This window comes from Nyctibius grandis, chromosome 23, assembly GCF_013368605.1.
Source record: "Nyctibius grandis isolate bNycGra1 chromosome 23, bNycGra1.pri, whole genome shotgun sequence".
NCBI classification, from domain to species: Eukaryota; Metazoa; Chordata; class Aves; order Nyctibiiformes; family Nyctibiidae; genus Nyctibius; species Nyctibius grandis.
The window spans coordinates 4153405-4172452 of NC_090680.1; the positions used below are offsets into that span (position 1 = coordinate 4153405).

Below are 19048 nucleotides of genomic sequence, written 5' to 3' on the forward strand. Positions count from 1 at the left end.
GCATATTCCCAATTATCTGTGAAAAAGTATTGAAATATGCTTCCTTGGTTCTGAAAAGCTTACTTTAGACTACCGCTCTCTATTATTTGTCATATTCCATAGCCTACACTTGTCCTCAGAGAATGATTGCATCAGTTGAACATATTGGGTGTGATTTTTCAAAGTATGCAGTTATCCACGTTTGGTTCCCACTGGATTAGGTGTGTGTTAACACTAGCTTCAACAAAGACAGAGTTAGGCCCATGCAGAAGTCTTTAAAAACCGAAAAACAAAACCCACCTCTTGCACCCTGAGCTATTTGCAGGCAAGAACATACGTTGTAAGTGCTTCTGCTGCTTTGCAGGGTGTTTGTTGAAGGGACTTAGGCTGCTCGCTGAGTAATGGTGTAGTTCGTTTCAATGCTATGATAGGTTTGTTTCTTTAATGTTGTCCCTTCAAGTTTATCATGTGTTTTCAAAGTATTGTATCTCTTGGAACTAAGTTTAAACAAAAATTCTGTGTATCCAATAAACTGAAAAAACCTCTTAGATTAAGCTGTTCAAAGGTTTTGTTTGTTTCCTTATACTAAAGCCAGTACTTTTTATTTTGTTGCCCTCAGATGTAGTCATTATGTACAGTTTGTTGTTTATGTAAGACTTACATTTTTCTTTTCCTTTTTCTTCTCTCCCTTTACTTTGCCTTTTCCTCACATCTACATCGCTTGTTGATGGCAAGAGCAGCAGTGGTTGGCAGTTTTCCTCAACTTTGCAAGAGAGAGAGAGATTTGGTTGGAATGAAACCTTGCTCTCCATACAGCCTGCTTGCGATGCAGCATTGAAAGGTACAATCTCATTTTCTGTCTTGAAAACAAAGATGAAAACCACAAACACGTAGCAGTCTTGGTGCCAAACCACCTGTTGATTCACAGCCAAAAAGCCCTTGGCAATACATTTCTCACTGTATCCAGTTGGAGTGGTTGTATGGCTGATACCCACAGTATCTGTCTGTACCTGTGAGTTTGGTAAAGAGGCTAATTCGTTTGAGAAGATTTGGATTGAAATTTAGGTAAAGTTACCAGGGCAAAAAAAATTCTGATCTTAGTCTTGCTTTTTGCCTAGAGTAGCATACGTCACTCATATAACTTGGTTCAGCATTGAAAATGCCAATCCTGCAGTCACACACTGTGCATTATGAGCAAAATGAGATTTGTGGGAACAGCTATTTGTGGAGAGTCCGGATCTGCAATAGCATAGTATCCTGGAGGTCAGAATTGAGGTGGATGGATGAAACTGTGAAGACAAAAGTTGTGAAATTCCCTGCTAGTAGCATCAATACTTCATCTTTTGGGGGTATTACAATTCAGAAAATCACTTGAAATCAAGTTAAAATGCTATCCTTGGACTGCTACACAGATGCTCTCTGTGACATGTGCATTGCAGAAGCAGCCACTGTGTGGTAATATGGCATTAAAATTTTGGACTCCACCCACAAAAATTAATAACATTCTTGAAACAAGAATGATGTAGAATGCTGACACATTCAAGTCCATATGTTCTTGGACATGTGTCCTCCAGTGCATGAGAGAACTAGAAATCCCAGATACTCTTATTTTTCTTATTTCCTGTAAAGCCATGCTGGGGAAGTTGGAGGATGTGATGGCAGGCTGGCAGGCTTTGGCCCATGGACAGCTGTACAGTAGAGCCATATTTTATATTTTTACATGCTCTTATCTGTTCTGTTCTGTTAGTGGTACTAGTTGACTTCCATGGATTTGCATAAGCTTAATTTAGAACAGATTTGGGCCACGCTATTTATATTTGTGCAGATTGCTTCATGTTTGTGAAACAATTCTTTCCTGTGGATCTGTAGCATTGTCCAGTGTTGTGCAATGCTTTCGTATGTATATATGACTGGTTAAAACACAAAATGTGTTTTGAAACAACATGACAAGGAACAGTAAAAGCTGCACAGTAACTGATCTATACTTGGCTGTCCTTATAATGTCCGATTAATGTGGTTACTGCACTCTGAAGCCTTTCCAAGGCTGAATAAAACATGCTGTGGCCTGGTAAAAGACACAATTTTTTCCTGAAGATTCTAAAGATTTCCATTACAGATGCTGCAATGACATGAGGACACTGTAATCTGTATCTTTAGTAGCAGTAACAATGAAGGGTGTGAAGTATATCCCCAAAATCTGAAGGTGTGAATTCTAACCCATCAGCGAGCTGTGTGTGAGAATTCTATACAGTGAAACCTAATTCTGTGCTGAAGAGGAACACTGTGAGCTCCCAGCATAAAATAAAAGATGTTCTGTTCTCTACTGCACTATCTTGAGCCAAACTTGGGATCTAAAAGCCAAGCGAGGTTCTTTCATCACCAGTCATAAAGATGCTGTAAGTCAGATTGTCCCCTCAGGCTATATTTTGACAATGCAGTAAATCGAGCTTTGGGAACTTTCTGCCAGATCGAGAACTCTGTCACCTCAAAACGCAAAGCACAGATCCATTATAAATTCAGTCTTCTGATGCAGTTTTAAAAATATATTTTGATGTGTTGACTTCTGCCAGCAAGCTGTAAGCCTTATCTGATATCTTTTGTTCCCCACTGCTAACATTAACACATATAAGGGCTGGCAGAAATGTGATCTCATGCCCTCACATGATCCAGATGAAATTTGTACTGTGGAGTTATCTATTAGTGCAGTCTGTTAGTGTTGTTAATGATCAAGCACCACCAACTCAGTTGTTCCCCTGCATTTTGTTGTCTTCCTATTCTGCCCTTATTACTCAAGTCTACACTGGAAGGTGGCACAGGCAACAGGAAGAGCAAAATTTGATCTGTGTTCTGAATGGGATCAGAAAACGTGTTGGATTTTGTACGTGTGTGTCAACGCTTCCAATTCAGTGAGCTGTGTTGAGAAGAGTGAAAAAAGCTGTCTTGTTTCTTGCACGAAATGAAGCCAGAGGGGCACAGGAAAAAAAGTATAGGGGCAAATTCCTTTTTGCCTAAACTCTAGAGAAGCTAGTGAGCAGGCAAAGCTTCAGAGTTTTGATTTGAGGATGAGTTTGGCCAGTATTAAAATTTGTCTAAAATTCTTATTGTTTTCTTCTGCCCTCCTCCCCTTTGCTCTTCTGTGTTGTGTGATGAATGTATCATGCCCCGATTTTGCAATTGTAGCTTTGTGCTTAAAAGCCACATGGACACAATGAATGTCTTTACTAAATTATATTTTAGAATTCTTCCAGGGAGTTTGTAGTTTGGAAAGACAGAGCTGCTTGCAAAATTTTCAATTGCAGAAATGTTGTGTACTTGAACCTATATGATTCCCTTGATCTTGGTGGGCCAAGGTGATTCTCAATCTGATGATCTTGGTCTTCTGGAAAGAAGAATAGAGGAAGTGGAAGGAAGAACTTTACAGTGAGATTGTTGATACTTCTGTGTTTAAAACCTATTGTTTGCTGGAGTTTTGAGAAGTTTTTTATTTGTTTTTCTTCTTTCTCTGACCTAATTAATTTTATGAGATACTCCAGGGACGTAATTTATATGACAAATGAATTACATTAAAAGTTGCTGTCATGGTATGAAACCCCTTGTTTATAGTAAATTTAATATGTTTCTGTATTCTTTCCCTCTATAAATAGTGATCTACCAGTGATAGTTTGTTTTCTTTATTTTTCAGAAAAATTTGGGTGCATAGTGACTTATTGTCAGTATTAACAATACTAAAAAATATAAATGAAAAAAGAGAAGCATGATTATAATTCAGCTGTGGTTAGCAAAAAGCTTCTGAAGTAGCACTAGCTAAGAGGTGGGGCTCTTTGCTTTGGCTTTTTCTTCTATAAAAATCGATTTATGTAGGCAAGAGTCAAATAGTAACTAGTATACAAGTCTACTCACCAGTTTTCAGCTTACTGTAAAATAAAATATTAGCCCTCCAGAAAGGAGTTTTAGGAAGGAAAAGCACATACCATTTTCACTGCTGTGTTCAGGACTGTCCCATCTGCAGTGTTTGTATTAGCGAAGCTGTTTAACCTTTTGAAGCCCACGGATCTTTGTGCTATCTTTCCATGCAGCCTTTTTTTTAATATCCACGCAACCTACTGACTTCAGTAAGATAATACACACATTAAAACGTTTACCTTGGGCTTCCAAGGCTGCACTTGCTTTTCAGAAGGATTAAAGAGACACGAGGGGTAATTGCCGCTCCTGGAAAAAGCAGTAGGCGTTTTACTAACAACAAGAGCAGGAGCAAGTTTGCTGTAATTTCAGGCCAAAATACAAGTTTGGAATTTATTTGGATTCAAAAATTTTCCAGTAGCATTGCAGCTAGGTGCTTATTGCTGAGGTCAGATAGTGACACTGAGTTTCCTTTTCATAGAGAGTGAAATGCAGAAAGTGGCTTAAATGGGGATAAAACAAAGTACAGTGCGTCTTTAACAATTTTTGTTTTGATAAGATGGAATAATCCAAGGAAGAGAACTTCTTTTGTAAAAATGTACTAAACGTAACACAGCATCCCAGAGTTAGTTCAGCAGAATATCCAAGCCAATGGTTAAAGTCAAGCTTGTGCTCCAGCGCTGCGCTGACGTGGAGCGCCTGTGCCCTGCCACAGGATTTTTGACCCGACTGTGGCCAGGTCCCAGCGGCTCACCCACACCCTGAGCAGGATTTGAGGAGGATCTTTTGTTAACTGCAAGGAACTACCGAGCTGGTAAATTTTGCCTAAGGGGATGATAGCAGGGAAAGGGTGTTGTGCAGGGAACTTATTTTGAAACACTGGTTGCACTTTTTTTAGTTTTCTATTTCCATCCTGTATTCCCGGCTTTTCTAAAGGACTCCTAAGTAATTTCAAAATTAAATTACTTTACTAGCAGTTTTGTGGCCCTCAAAAATATGATGAAGCCCAACTCTTTCTGTCTCACTTTTTGTTGAGGTACCTAACAGTCTTACGGCATTTTAAAAATCTTCCTTCTACATCAAGACATATTCCTTTAGTTAAAGATAAGGTTCAGAGGCAAATATAAAATAGTTATTTATGTTAAGTCTGCACTAACTCTGACTTTTTTTTTTGGAGATGATAAGTTATTTTCCTTTCTTTAGATGGATTATAGAGAACGTGGTGCTGTCCCATAGTCCCCAGCTTCAATTTTAAAATGGATCAAGTTCAGGTTCTGACATACTTGGCAGAGTACCATCGTTTTTCTACCCCTCCCTCAATCTGGGCCATAATCGTGGATATCCTGTGGACTGCAGCCCAGAGACTGCCAGTACTGGGAGCATACGGAAGGGAAGAGATGATGGCAATAGCTTTGTAGCTTGACCTGACATTTGCATTGTTTCTCAGTCGCTAAGTGTGATGAGGGGAGCAGAGGGTTTGGCATGAACTGTAAGAAACTGGTCATGATTTGGAGGATCAATCTCCCCTGCCTGACTCAGACGTTATTCCTAGGTGCTGTTTGCACTTAAAAAAAAAAATACAAATAAGGGGTATTTCAAATAGAGAGAAAGAAAGCAAATAGATAAAGTCATACTCTAGGTAATTCCACTGCTTACGATGAAGTTGCACTGGGGATAGATATTAACCCCATAAAATCCCTGGGTCACAGACAGCCTTATGACAGACCCTGATAGCTTTGTGGAGACAGATTATGTCAAGCCCTCAAATTTGGAAACATAGCAATTCCTCTGTAGTAAGATTGCAAATGAACACCCATTCGGAGATTGCCAACATTATCACAGTTTGTCAGGGTGATCTCACAGCCCACAAAGCGCCGTAAGAGATTGCTTTACAAGTTCTGAAAGATTAGAGTGTTGAAGTATGTGACACTGGAATGATGCTTTGATGCCTGGCTTTGTCAGTCAGCCAGACAAATAAATAATATCCAGTGTTTTTATTAGTGTAAAGCATAACAGGTAATAGAAATGTATAGAGGAACACTTTCTTGTCACAGCTACATGGAGCACAGAAATGTAAGCTAAACAAAAATGGGATATGTTAATGTCAAATCCTTCGAACAGGCAGTTGTATACCTGCGTGGGTCAGTAACTGCAGTGCAGTGCTTATTGCTATTTCAGCAGGTAGTAGTTTAAAGCATTAGCATTATTGCATGGCTAAATGAAACAGCAAAAATAATTTGGTGGTTTTGGGTTTTGGTCATCTAGTGAAGCATGAAAACATATATTGTAGTAAATTAAGGACGGAGTTTTGGCTAGCAAGGAGCAAAGGGCCTGGACTGCAGAAACCATGCGTTCCTCTCTTGCCTTGGGAGAGAGAGCAACGCAGGTGTGCAGTTAGGAAGTGGCATGGAAGTAAACAGTAGAAGAATATAAAATCCAGCATTTTTTCCCTGGCAGGAATTGTGGAAAAGCTTTTGGGTAATACGGCATGCTCAGAGTTTTGTTATGAGTTTCAGGTACTTAAAACTTAAGAGATCAATGTGAGAATAATCTACAAGCATGAAACTGGCATTTAGGACTTTCTGTAACAACTCAACTTTATAGGGTACCTTTTTCCAGAGTCTTTTGACATTCAGCCCAGATTTCCACAAAGGGTGTGTGGTCTGAAAACCATTTATGGAGCCTCAGATGAGAGCCATTCACACTGGTAAAGAGTTCCAAACAAGGCAAATTTGTCAGTCTTTGTGCTTTGATACAAAATATTGATATATTTGTGTGTATACCAGAGTTCCACCACAGATTAGCCATGGATCTGACTTATGTCAATTTTCAACCTTTAAACTTTGTGGAACAGAAGGTCTAAGATGCACATTTGTTGCACTCTTTCATTCTTACAGAGGCATTAAGTTGCAGAAATGTAGGATCGGCTACAAACTTCTGCATCTCTGATCCGCCTGTAGTTAGAAAACCATCATCTGCAGTTATCTCCCACCTTGACACCAAATCATAATTCGTCCTTGACCTTGGACCCTTGACCATATTTCTGCATCCTTACGAGCAGTAGAGTACTCATGGGTACCCAAGCATTAGGTAATGATTGCTTACGCAAACCTGGAGAAGCTTGGATGAAAGACCCTGTGTAAGGGCATAGAATTATTATGACTATTATTAACTGAATGCCTAAACCTAGACAATGTATTTGCACATGTAAGTAATTATGATGCACTTCAAGGCATTCTGTTTGTAATGCTTGGTAATGCTTTGCTCTCCATTTCCTACAAATCAAATTACTGAGGGATAGATTTGATTTCCACATCATTTTGAAAATATTTTCTTTTTCTTTTTTTAATTTCCTTTGTATTATTTTTTTTCAAAGTTCAAAACACAACCAACTGTGACTAAATGCATAAAACCAAACAAAAACCCCCTAAAGTATAACAAAATTAAAGACAGCCTAAGATGATATGCAGCAAACAATGTAAATCATACCTAACAAACATGGTTGTAATAATATACCTTATCCATGTCTGATCCACTAATAACAAATACTTATTCAGAGAACAAATAACTCATTCTTCTTCTTAGTGAGAGAGAGAGGCAAGCCCCAAATTCAAATTATATCTTACAGTCTAAACAAATACGAAAAACCTGCCAAATCTTCTTATAGAAATCCCAACAGTCTTCTATTTTCTTGGTATCTTTTGGGAATAAGAAGATTGGAAGGAGGGGGGTAAAAGGCCATTTTTTACTGGGAATGTGTGTCCTGATCCTGTAGCTTTTCCCTGAGAAGTCCTTGCTGCCTTCTGTTGAAAGGTTTCTGTTGCGAGTACTGGATTCAGACCAAATTAATCTGAAAAAAACCTGAAGGCACAGCCTGGGGTTGTTTTTAGTAATTAGGGATTTTTCCCCTCCCTCATGAGAAGTTTCTTCAGAAGTCTAGGGTTGACAAGCAAATTGCAAGTGATACCTCTGGTCAGTTTATAAAGATTGCTACAAGAATAAAGACTGTTACTAGAAATTAATGAATGCTTTCCTCTCTGTGTCATGTCAAAATAGGTTTTTACCATTTTCCCGTTTCCTTTATGGTTACAGAAATTATTATTGTTTGCGTAACGGAATAGCATCAGCCTCCACAACCTACACTGTGGGTGTATCACCATCTTCCCCAGGCTCCTGCACCCTTCCCTGGGGTCTGTCCGGTTCGGTTTAGTTCTCGGCCATGAGTTGCCATCAGTGTGGTGGCTGGCACGAGTACTTCCCAAAGAGGAAAAAGGCAGATGTTCCAGTATCTTGCAAGCCATGGTATACCTTAGGTGCCACACAGTGCTTGTCATTCGTGACCAGGTCCCGATGCAGTGCCGCTTGCCCATATCAGTGTGAGAGCAGTTCTGGCCTCGTTGCCTGCTGGTGGGAACTCATGTCTAATGATGTTTAAAGAAACTGTAAGAGATATTTGCCCTCTCTCGTGTTAGAGACTTTGGGGTAGAAAGCATCTGTGTGTCTCTTCTGTCTCCCTTGTTGCACTTCGTGCTCATCTCCTCCATCCCTGCCACTGCCTGTGCCCTGCGGCATCTCCTGCCTCACAGGCACGGCAGGACCACCCGTGGGTGAGGGGCATCACGGGAGCATTTTGGGTAGGACAGCGGATAAGGGGACACGTGGGGGCAGTGGGAGAGGAGCAAGCAAGGATGGCTGGCTGGACAAAGACCACCGCTACAGTGGCTGTGTGAAGGATAGCAGTGATGTGCTCACGCTGAGTCGTACTGCTGCTGCTGGCCATCGGCTCTGTGCCCGTTCCCCAGCCTGACACCCTGTCCTTCACAGCCCCTTATGATATCTACTTCAGAGAGAAGGGCAAGCAGCCCAGCAATGATCAATGCCGGAATGACCCAAGTGGCTGATTTGTGTTGGAAACCTGAGGGGGTTTTCTTGTATATTCTCAATATCAGTATAAATACCTGAATCATTTTGGAATCCACTGTTCTCCTTGCCTAGTCTGGGACGTTGTGGTGATGAATTTTGCAATTTCCATATGATACTTCTTGTCACTATTGTTACTTGAAGTTTAAAAGGCACCATTAGCTGAGTCCAGGCTGCCTGTTGCAGAGACCCACAGTCCAGTACATACAAATAACATGAATATATAATGATAACAAATGGGAGATGAGTTGGATCACTAGAGAAATGTAAGGTAAGGAAGCATTATTAGAGCTTCTCCTATTGTATTTTGCATCATGAACTTTAGTTTAAATTCTATTAACAGCACTTTTCATTTAAAAACAAAGCCACTTTTCATTTAAAAACAAATTTCTCAACATCATAGGTGAGAAACAGGCCTTAAAAATATAAGCCAAGCATAACTGGTACAGTACCATGTCCCAATGTATGAGATGCCAGATTACTGCCACTTAAATTGTTTTTTTAATGAGGAATACCTGATTCCACCAACATGATTTTCAACAAAGATGGTTTCTTCCCAGGCTAAAAAATGAACCTTATTAGCTGGGATGTAAAATGTAAGAGAGAAATGACTGTAGCAGCTGCAGAAACAGAGATCCTGGCTTCAGGTACAGACCAATCTCCTAGTAGTGGGCAAACGGCCTTCACTCCCTTCTGAGTACCAGGGAGAAAATATTAATGCACTTCATGTGTATCCTCTTTGAGACTTATTAAACGTCAGATACCAGGCCTTTTCCCCTGTGCCTCTGTATAAAATTCTGACAGGGGAAAGATGGATTTGGGAAAAGGTAAGGATGTTTATAGCACATGTTCTGAGGGGCTATGGAGGGCAAATTGACTTCTATGGTAGATGGACTTAGGAAGGAAATGGGGTATCAGGAGAAAAAAATGAGAAATTCACGTATAGGCAGAACCTCAAAGGTCAGAAATAGATTTGAATTTATCTTTATGTATTCTTTCTTTTCAGAGCAAAATTTTCTGCTTTATGAAGCAATGTCCTGGGTATTTAACCTGCAGTGTTTTCGTAAGAATGCGTTTCCGTTTCCAAAGGGACAAAGTGCCCAGAACATGGTTTAGGGAATGGAGGGAATGTATATCAGTTGCATCTGAGTTGTATTTTCTTTGTATCGAAATGAAAATTAAATCTATAATATTGGAGTGTCCTGGTTTCGCTGGGATAAATTCGTACAATCAATTTTCTGTTCAGAAAATCAACACTTTTGAGAAGGCTGTAGCACCTGATAAGGTGGGAACAAAGTGGATAAGACCCTTGGTTTTAGTTGGTGGCCAGCCATGGTATGTGGGTTTCCACGGTGATCAAGGTTATTAGCAGTTTGAGTTAGCCAGGTGCTAAAGCTGGGAGGAGCGAATGCCAGGGCAGCTGACCCGGGCTGGCCAACAGAAGTCTTCTATACCATAAACATCACACGCGCTATAAATTGGAAAGTTTGCTGGGGACAGCTCTCCTCCTTCTTCTCAATGGTCACCATCCCTGGAGGGTCTCACCCATCATTCTGCTCCCCAGGCCAGCTCTCCCGTTCCTTGTGACCGTCACGCTTTCGCTGGAGCTGTGGTGCTCGCAGTGTTCGACGTGGCGTTCACTGGTGGGAGCGCGCAGCTCACGACCAATATATGGGCTGAGTGTAACTCTGGGTATTTTATATTAGCATTAGTATTGATATTGGGTTTCTGATTTTATTATATGTTTCCATTTCAACCCACGGGTCTCCTTTCCTTTTCCCAGTTCCCTTTCTCAGCTGGGGAGGGTTCATTGGGTGATAGAACAGTGGCTGTTGTTTAGCCCTGGCTGCGGGATGATGTCATTCTTTGATTAAGAGACCTGAAGCTATAGAATTAAGCTTATAGTGCCTGTCATTTAGTTGGCCTTTGCTTTGGTCAAGTTGGCCAAATCATCAGAGAAAAAGAGACTCCTGAATTTAATGTTTTAACCTCGTTTCTGGCATTGCAGTACGTCACTGCACTACCCTGTAGCCCAAGAACTGAGTTCCATGCTTAAAGTATGGTTCAGAACTTGAACTGGTGGTGGGCTGGCCCAGAGCTGCCCTGTGACACCTTCAGTTAATCTGTGCAGATCAGGATAGTAACTTACATCTCTGTTGTGATCCAGTGTCTTGTCTTGTGTTTGCACATCTCTCAGCTTCTCCATGATTATAGTTGTTTAAATGGTCTTGGATTTTAACCCAGTTGGATCTTCCCTTTGTAAGTTCCATTCATTTAGTGAGGGTGGAGATGGTGTCTCTGCTAGAGCCCCGTGTAGGTTTTCATTTGCATCTGCTTTTGGAACTCTCACAGGGAAGAGGTTGCATGCATGAGATTTGTTTAAGGAGGCTGCTTTCATTTTCAGTAGGCATGTCTCCTGTTGCACTGCGATAGCGTGGACCACTTAAGGTTGCATTTGGTCTGTAAGAGCTTAATTCTGTAACTCCTGCTGGCAGGACATCGGTGGTATAGTCCATGTGAGTAGGAAGAATTTGCTTATGTGTTGGAGAACTGAGGTGAGGCCTTAAGATACAAGACTTCCTCTACAGCACAGCTCAAATAGCACGTTGTCCTCAGAGGGTGGCAATAGCAGATGTTTGTGAATAGCAAGACCAAGCCTGCAATATGATCAGGAACAAAATTCTCAGTGGAAATTTCACTTCATTGTGCTGAAGGGAAGTGAAGCACCATTTATTGATACGACTGAAGAGTTTTACGTTCTGTTGTGTTATAGATAGAAAAGAATAGTAAAACAGCTTCCACTTAGCATGTTATCAGTGCCGCCGCCAGTTATAGGGAATTCACTCGTGCACAGTGCCTTCACACCAGGGAAAGTAAACTTCTACAATACCTAGCATAGTCATCAAACTCTGCATGCACATCTAATCTGTGCAACCATTTCCTGGGTTATGGTCTATTATGAATACAGGTATACATCACTGCTTCCCATAATTTGCCAGTGGACAGCAAAAATAGACATACAAAATCTTGGGAAGGCATGAAAACAAACATGCAGATCACAGAATCACAGAATCAATCAGGTTGGAAGAGACCTCTGGGATCATCGAGTCCAACCGTTGCCCTGACACCACCCTGTCAACTAGACCATGGCACTGAGTGCCATGTCCAGTCTTTTCTTAAACACATCCAGAGATGGGGACTCCACCACCTCCCTGGGCAGCCCATTCCAGTGTCTAATGACCCTTTCTGAAAAGAAATTCTTCCTAATGTCCAACCTGAACCTCCCCTGGCAAAGCTTGAGGCTGTGTCCTCTTGTCCTATTGCTAGGTGCCCGGGAGAAGAGGTTGACTCCCACTCCACTACAACCTCCCTTCAGGTAGTTGTAGACTGCAATAAGGTCACCTCTGAGCCTCCTCTTCTCCAGGCTAAACACCCCCAGCTCCCTCAGACGTTCCTCGTAGGTCAGACCCTCCAGACCCTTCACCAGCTTGGTCGCCCTCCTCTGGACTCGCTCCAACACCTCAACATCTTTCTTGAAGTGCGGGGCCCAGAACCGGACACAGGATTCAAGGTGCGGCCTCACCAGTGCCGAGTACAGAGGGACGATCACTTCCCCAGACCGGCTGGCTACACTGTTCCTAATAGAGGCCAGGATGCCATTGGCCTTCTTGGCCACCTGGGCACACTGCTGGCTCATGTTTAGCCGGCTGTTGATCAGCACCCCCAGGTCTCTTTCCACCGGGCCGCTCTCTAACCACTCTTCCCCCAGCCTGTAGCGCTGCAGGGGGTTGTTGTGGTCGAAGTGTAAGACCCGGCACTTGTTCTTGTTGAACCTCATGCCGTTGGTCTCGGCCCATCTATCCAACCTGTCCAGATCCCTCTGTAGGGCCTTCCTACCCTCCAGCAGATCGACACTCCCACCCAGCTTGGTGTCATCTGCAAATATACTGAGGGTGCACTCAATCCCTACGTCTAGATCATCTATAAAGATATTGAACAGCACCGGCCCCAGAACTGAGCCCTGGGGAACACCGCTAGTGACCGGCCGCCAGTTGGACTTTGCCCCATTCACCACCACTCTCTGGGCTTGGCCATCCAGTCAGTTTTTAACCCATTGAAGAGTCCACCCATCCAAGCCCCGGGCAGCCAGTTTGTCTAGGAGGATGCTGTGGGAGACAGTGTCAAATGCCTCACTGAAGTCTAGATAGACTACATCCACAGCCCTGCCCTCATCTGCTAAGTGGGTCACTTGGTCATAGAAGGAGATCAGGTTGGTCAAGCAGGACCTGCCTTTCATGAATCCATGTTGGATGGCCCCGATGCCCCGATTGTCCTGCATGTGCCATGTAATGGCAAGAGATATTCTCCATCTCTCTCCCTGTGCAGTCACCGTGTATCAAAACCCACAGATATGATGATACATCATATGTCAGGGGAAAAAAACAGACTGCACCCCATGCAGCCATCACACCTTGAAAACAGACATAAAACGGTAAGTCAATATGAATGCACAGCTCCTAACAGCCTAACAGAATAGATCACACCACAGCCAGGTACATCTGTTCTCAGCACTAACCATTATCATTAGCTTAAAACACTTAAAATCACTGAGCTTCCTCAGGTCTGGGGACAGATTATACCAAGAAGAACCTGCTAAATAGATTTAGCAATGTAGCAAACAGGGACCTTGACTACATTAAAACGATACATTTTGCATCTCAAAGGCTGTAGGCTGTTTTTAGAGGAACAGTCTGAATGAAGAATGACACTAACACTGGATAGCAATTTCTTTATCACTGTTTGAATATGGAGCTTGAAACCCTTGGACAAACAGTTGTGCCAAACTGGAAAACAATTTGTTTGTGCAGAAACAGGCTTGCCTTGTGTGGCAAGCCATCTGCAATCCTGTAGCGTGTGTTCTTGTCAGACTTCTGCATAGGATGCAAAGACCTAACTGTGGCTGGACTTCAGAGTGTGTGGCTGACAAAAAGAATCAAATCTCTCTTATGTAGGAAAAGAAACAGGGACATAGAAGAAATAGCGTATTTCTCCTTGTCTCTATATTTTCCCAGCCTGGTATCTGACTGCTGTGAAATGTGACATACAGGTTCTTGCAGAGACCTTCGAGTCAGTCAAGTCATGAAGGCTTCAGAGAATGTTTCAAAAGCAAACAAACAAAAAAGCAATTTGATATACCTGCAGCAGTGACTGCTAAGGTGGTACACTGCTGCTTGTTTAAGACTTGCTCTAAAGGAGCTGGTGAGGAAGGTATGTGACTGATTCAGTGGGAATAGAACTGCCCGGCTCTTCAAAAGAAGTGAAAGTGGAGCAAAATGACCATGATAGAAATAAATGAGTGAAATGCTATTTTGAATGACGAAAAATGTCTGAAAGATGCGAAAAAATATATGTATGTTTCGCATGTTAGCTGAGAACAGGTTCAAGGAAATAAGTAAAGGTTTAGCTTTACTCTCGTACTTCTCATGAGGATGTATATTCTCGTACATAATGTATTCTCGTACTTCTCATCAGGATAATAAAGAAAAATGTTTGAACTTTATGAATTACCATGAAGGACAAATACCTCCTGCTTCACCCAGACTCGGAGTTCTTCAAGAACACTCCAGCTCTTAAGAGAAAAAGCAATAGCAGGTACACATAGAAGGCCATTCCATTTTTTAATCAAGCTTGCTCTTTTTTGTATCTCCAACAGAGAGCTGAGATCCCATGCTTCCATAGTGTCATCTTTTCCATATCTTTCCCCACACTGCCTCATGCCCCGAATTTAAGAGGAGTTAACGCTGACAGGAGTTCTGTGTTTCCCCACAACTGAGCAGGCTGGCTGTGCGGGCCAGGTGCCAGCATGGGAACCTACTTCACCCTTCTGACAGGGTGAAGTGTCTTTGCTCTTCACCAGCTTGACCTGCAGTTTGGTAAGCTGCTTTTCCTGTGCCTCAAAGGCCACATCATAACCTTCCCTTGCAAAGTCCTGAGAATGATTCTTGGTGAGGGAGGTTCTGCAGTGGAGACTATGAAGGATTTTTTTTCAAGGAGTCGTCTTCTAACAGGAGTAGTTTGATGAGTCTCGAATTTTCAAGGCAGTGTGAGCACTTTTGTGGAAAGATCATTTATGCAAGTGAGAAAGATGTATCTAAACTCCCATCCCTTCCCAGCAAGTTCAGCATTGCCTTTGTACAGGACCCACCTCTAATGGTGTGTAATAGCAGCAAAACAGAGCTTCTGTGTTCCTAGTTCTACCTTCTGGCTGTGAGTTCTCTGAAATTTTTGAATAGCATTTCTTCCACTTGCTCCTTCCCACATCCTGGAAGCCCACAGTGAAACCAAAATGAAGGTTGTCTCAAAAGCACTTAATGCTATAGTTCAGACATCTTTGTGGACCAACAGATAAGGTCTCACAAAGCATCTTGGATTACCACTTTCTAACTTCTCCTGTGTACCTATCTCATCCTAATGGACCATGCTTTCCCCTTTGAGGTTCATACCTTTTCTGCTGGGGTACAATATAGTGTAGCTAGGCATGAAAACCTTGGGACTTAAAAAACTCTGCTTAAAAGAGAACACTGGCTTGTGCATACTTGGGAGCACAGATCACTGTAAAAATACTGGATGTCAATACCACTTTCCCATTTATGTTAAATCAAATCCTCGCCTTCAGAGTACCCACATAACTTGCACATAATGTATGGAGGTCCCCAGAAAAGTGCTGTCAACAGCCATGCTTCTCTGGCACAATCAGTCTCTTCGTGCTAAAGGACAATTTGTGATTTTCTCGGGAGGCAGTCTGAGCCCGTGCAGTTAATTCCCTGAGGAACTGGTGGTTAGCATATACCTCACTACTCACTGCTTCTCGTGGGAAGTGTGTTTCTTTCATCATGTCTTCTTAAATATAAATACAGGGCATCAAGCACATAAAAAAGCCCCTACCAAAACAGGAAACCATATTGCACCCACTTGTATCTCTGGAGAAAGGAAGGAATAATTCATGGTACATATGTAGGATGGCATACTCAAAGCAATATCCGGATGATGCTCTGGTAGCACGGTGGTGGTCAGGGAATCAGAACCTGAGCAGGATAGGTGAATACCATGGACCCTGGCAGGAGGAAAGGATAGCTTGTGGCAAGAAATAACCCATGGCGTACGCTTGTTCATTCAGCCCCAGGATGGGGATAGGTGGGATATAATCTTCGTAAGAAAAAACAACTAATAAAGTTGCCAAGAACAGATATTTTATAATCTGTGCTAAATCTCTGCTGGAAAACATGAACAGCAATGAAACTGAGAAGACACTAAAAGAAATTCGGGGCAAAGTGCCAGACGCCCAGACGGAAGCAGAATGTGGACCAAAAAGCTTGCGACAATTGGGTAATTATGGTTTATGAATTTCAGCTTTAATCTGTAGTTCAGTGAGTCCTGATTAAATATCTGTTAAACACAATTAAAGTTTGTTTTTGTATTTCACCGTCTTGATCAGAATAATTAGAGACTGCGTGTTTCATGTCAAAAGTAGCAAGAGGAATTTTAGTGAATGAACATCGTTTTTAAAAGCCATTTGTAGCACCAGCTGTTGGCATTATTTTATATTTTAGTGTTATCAGCATAAAGATGGGTCCTCTCAATGCTGAATGCTTTCCAGCGGGGCTAAGAATCTGGGAAAGGCGTGATATGGTAGGAACCGTGCCTGGCCATGGGGCTACACAGAGAGCCCTGGGTGGGACTCTCAGGCTACAACGTTAGACTGCGTACTTAAGTGGTGGAGGGTGAGAAGTGCTGTGAACAGGTCATGTAGCACCCAGCCTGTGCTGCTCTGCCAAAGATGTTTTAGATAGCGAGTGCGATGAGTGATAGGAAGGATCAGTGAAAAGGGCACGTATCTGATGAGCTGCATTTGGATTCTCTCATCGTGGTGTCTTATCAGAAGCTCTGGATGTCCCAAGGGTTGGGTGTTAGAGTGTTAGCCCAGAATGATAATTGTGGTAGCATTACGAGTGCTCTTGGGAAGGAACCCTTAAACTGTGCTGGCAGTGCCTTAGCAAAGGCAACAGGCTGCAGTGATGGCCCTCTGCAGATACCGAAAAGGATGGGTATGCATATGTCAGTTGCTGCAAGGACTAAGTGTGTTCATCTCAGCAGCAGTTTCATTTAAGTGACGAGAGGGGATAAAGTCTTCTGAGTTGTTCCTCTAAAGAATAGGAAATAAAGTGTGTGAGGGAAAAGCAGGATAGTTTTAAATGAAGGAAAGGCATACTGAGATACAGCTTCTGTAGATGGAGCTTTATTTTTTTTTCAAGAATCTGAAATGTATCTGAATGTCACCTGAACGTAGTTAGGGTGTATAAATAAATTCTGTGGGGGGTGTGTGCGCGTATATGGCTGACCTGGTTTTAGCCTTCATCTGTCTCTTTATACCAGCGAAGATGAATCTTCAGTTGCACTTAGTGGTGCCTGAGGAAGGGGAATGAATCTCAAATATCATAAGCTAAAAATTGAAAATACAGAGAAAATAAAGAGACTTGAAAGACAGTGCCAGTTTCTCCTGTTGCGTAAATGTTTTACTGCTCTATGTTTAGTTTACTTCAAACAATATCGTTCCTTTGACCTCTTCAGCTTCAGCCTCTTTGCTGAGTGTCAAAAGAAGGGGGAACGAAGTGTCGGACGTTGGGGAGACTTAGTCTTCAAGGACAGGACTGAGACCACAGTCCTACTGAGGAGTCATCCATTAGTAACAGCTCTCAGTCAGCAGTGGCCTTGTGGAAGGTCTGGGTGGCTCGTTATCACCCTGCAGAACCACTTCACTTGCTGGCAGCTTAATGATTCAATAAGAGAGTTGTGCAATACGCGCAACTCAAAAGTCAAGAAAGGTATTAGCTTTCGTGTAGTTTCATTTTTTTGCAAACACTGGTCAGCTTTTTGTACTGTTTCACCTACCTTTCCAGCTAAGAGGGGAAAAATAGTGCCAGGGAAAGCAGAATTTCTAAATTAGCCTTCCAAGAAAACTGCAGATGTATTAATTCCTAAGTGAAATCAAGGTTAATGGTGAAAGGGTTGAACAGAACTTAAAAATCAAAGATACTTTGGAAGACAACATCAAAGGCATATCAAAATATGGTGGTCTTTTTATAAGCTGCAAGCCCTGAAGAGATGGTGCCCCTAATAGAGCTGAGGGAGAAAGGATCAAAGCGATGATCACATGAGTCTTTAAAGTAGAAAGAATATCTGGAGTGAATCTATGAAGAAACAGGTTTTGGATGAAACTTTCATAGCACTGGGATCGTTTATCAAGTCTTGAAGCCCAGGTACAGTACAAATGATCAGATTTCACCAGGGAATTGATTCAAAATAGGAAAACTATGACCAAGTGTTGTCTATCTGTGGAATAACAATATCCATGTTTAAATGTGTGTATATTTACATATATATGAACAAATACATTTTTAAAATGCATATTTTATGAATTTTAGCCATACCCACTTTCTTCAAGAGGAATGTATTCTAGTGAAACAAAAGACATCAGCAGTATTTGGTTGAGTGTATGATTTTTTTTTTTTTTTACTTCATAAAGTTATGAGGAGAGGAAAAATGGAGTTAGGGCTTTTCTGTTATGTTCTGTTGCATTTCTGAATTACTCTGATTGTCCCTTGCAACCAGCTGCTTAAGTATATCTCATCAAATGGCTGAGCTTGTCCAAATCCACCACCCTTATGTCTGAGATAAATAAAATCAGGCAGTGTGTAGGTCTCTTAATATGAGTTCCTTTATATGGGGGTGGGGATAGAAATGGAAATACTGACTTATAATTCAGTGTGTGTAGGCCTTTCACAACGTGTATACAAGCCCAGTGGAAAAAAAAGGAGCTATTTCTTCTTTTGGCAAAGGTGTACAAATAGTTCTTCCACAGAGTTTTATACTGTGCCTGAGGGTCATTTCTCTTTTAAAGAAGCACTGACAGCTGTGATGAATGGCATTGCCTGGGAAGAGGGAATATCTAGATGTTTAAACAGATCAAGTTTCTTCTTATAGAAGAGTAAACATTAGGTCACAAATCAGACTGTTCTACTTTCATGGACAATCAGGATCAATTCTACGCTACTTAAATGTGAACTGGAAAGGCTTAAGTATAGCTGCATGCTGACGTTAACAGAGGAGGGTAGTTTATAACCTGTGTACATTGTCACAGCTATCCTTTTACATGAAGTCATGGATGAATGCCATGTGCCCATGTTGAGTT

At 41.8% G+C, this 19048-nt stretch overlaps 1 long non-coding RNA gene across 1 annotated transcript in view; it reads left to right on the forward strand.

Annotated features, from left to right (window-relative positions):
- The first annotated feature begins 728 nt into the window (after positions 1-728).
- The window catches only part of LOC137673026 (uncharacterized), a 130648-nt gene continuing 112328 nt past the window's right edge, over positions 729-19048 (forward strand). The window contains exon 1 of the long non-coding RNA XR_011049686.1: positions 729-820. This is a non-coding gene — a long non-coding RNA (uncharacterized lncRNA). The remainder of the gene's footprint in view (positions 821-19048) is intronic.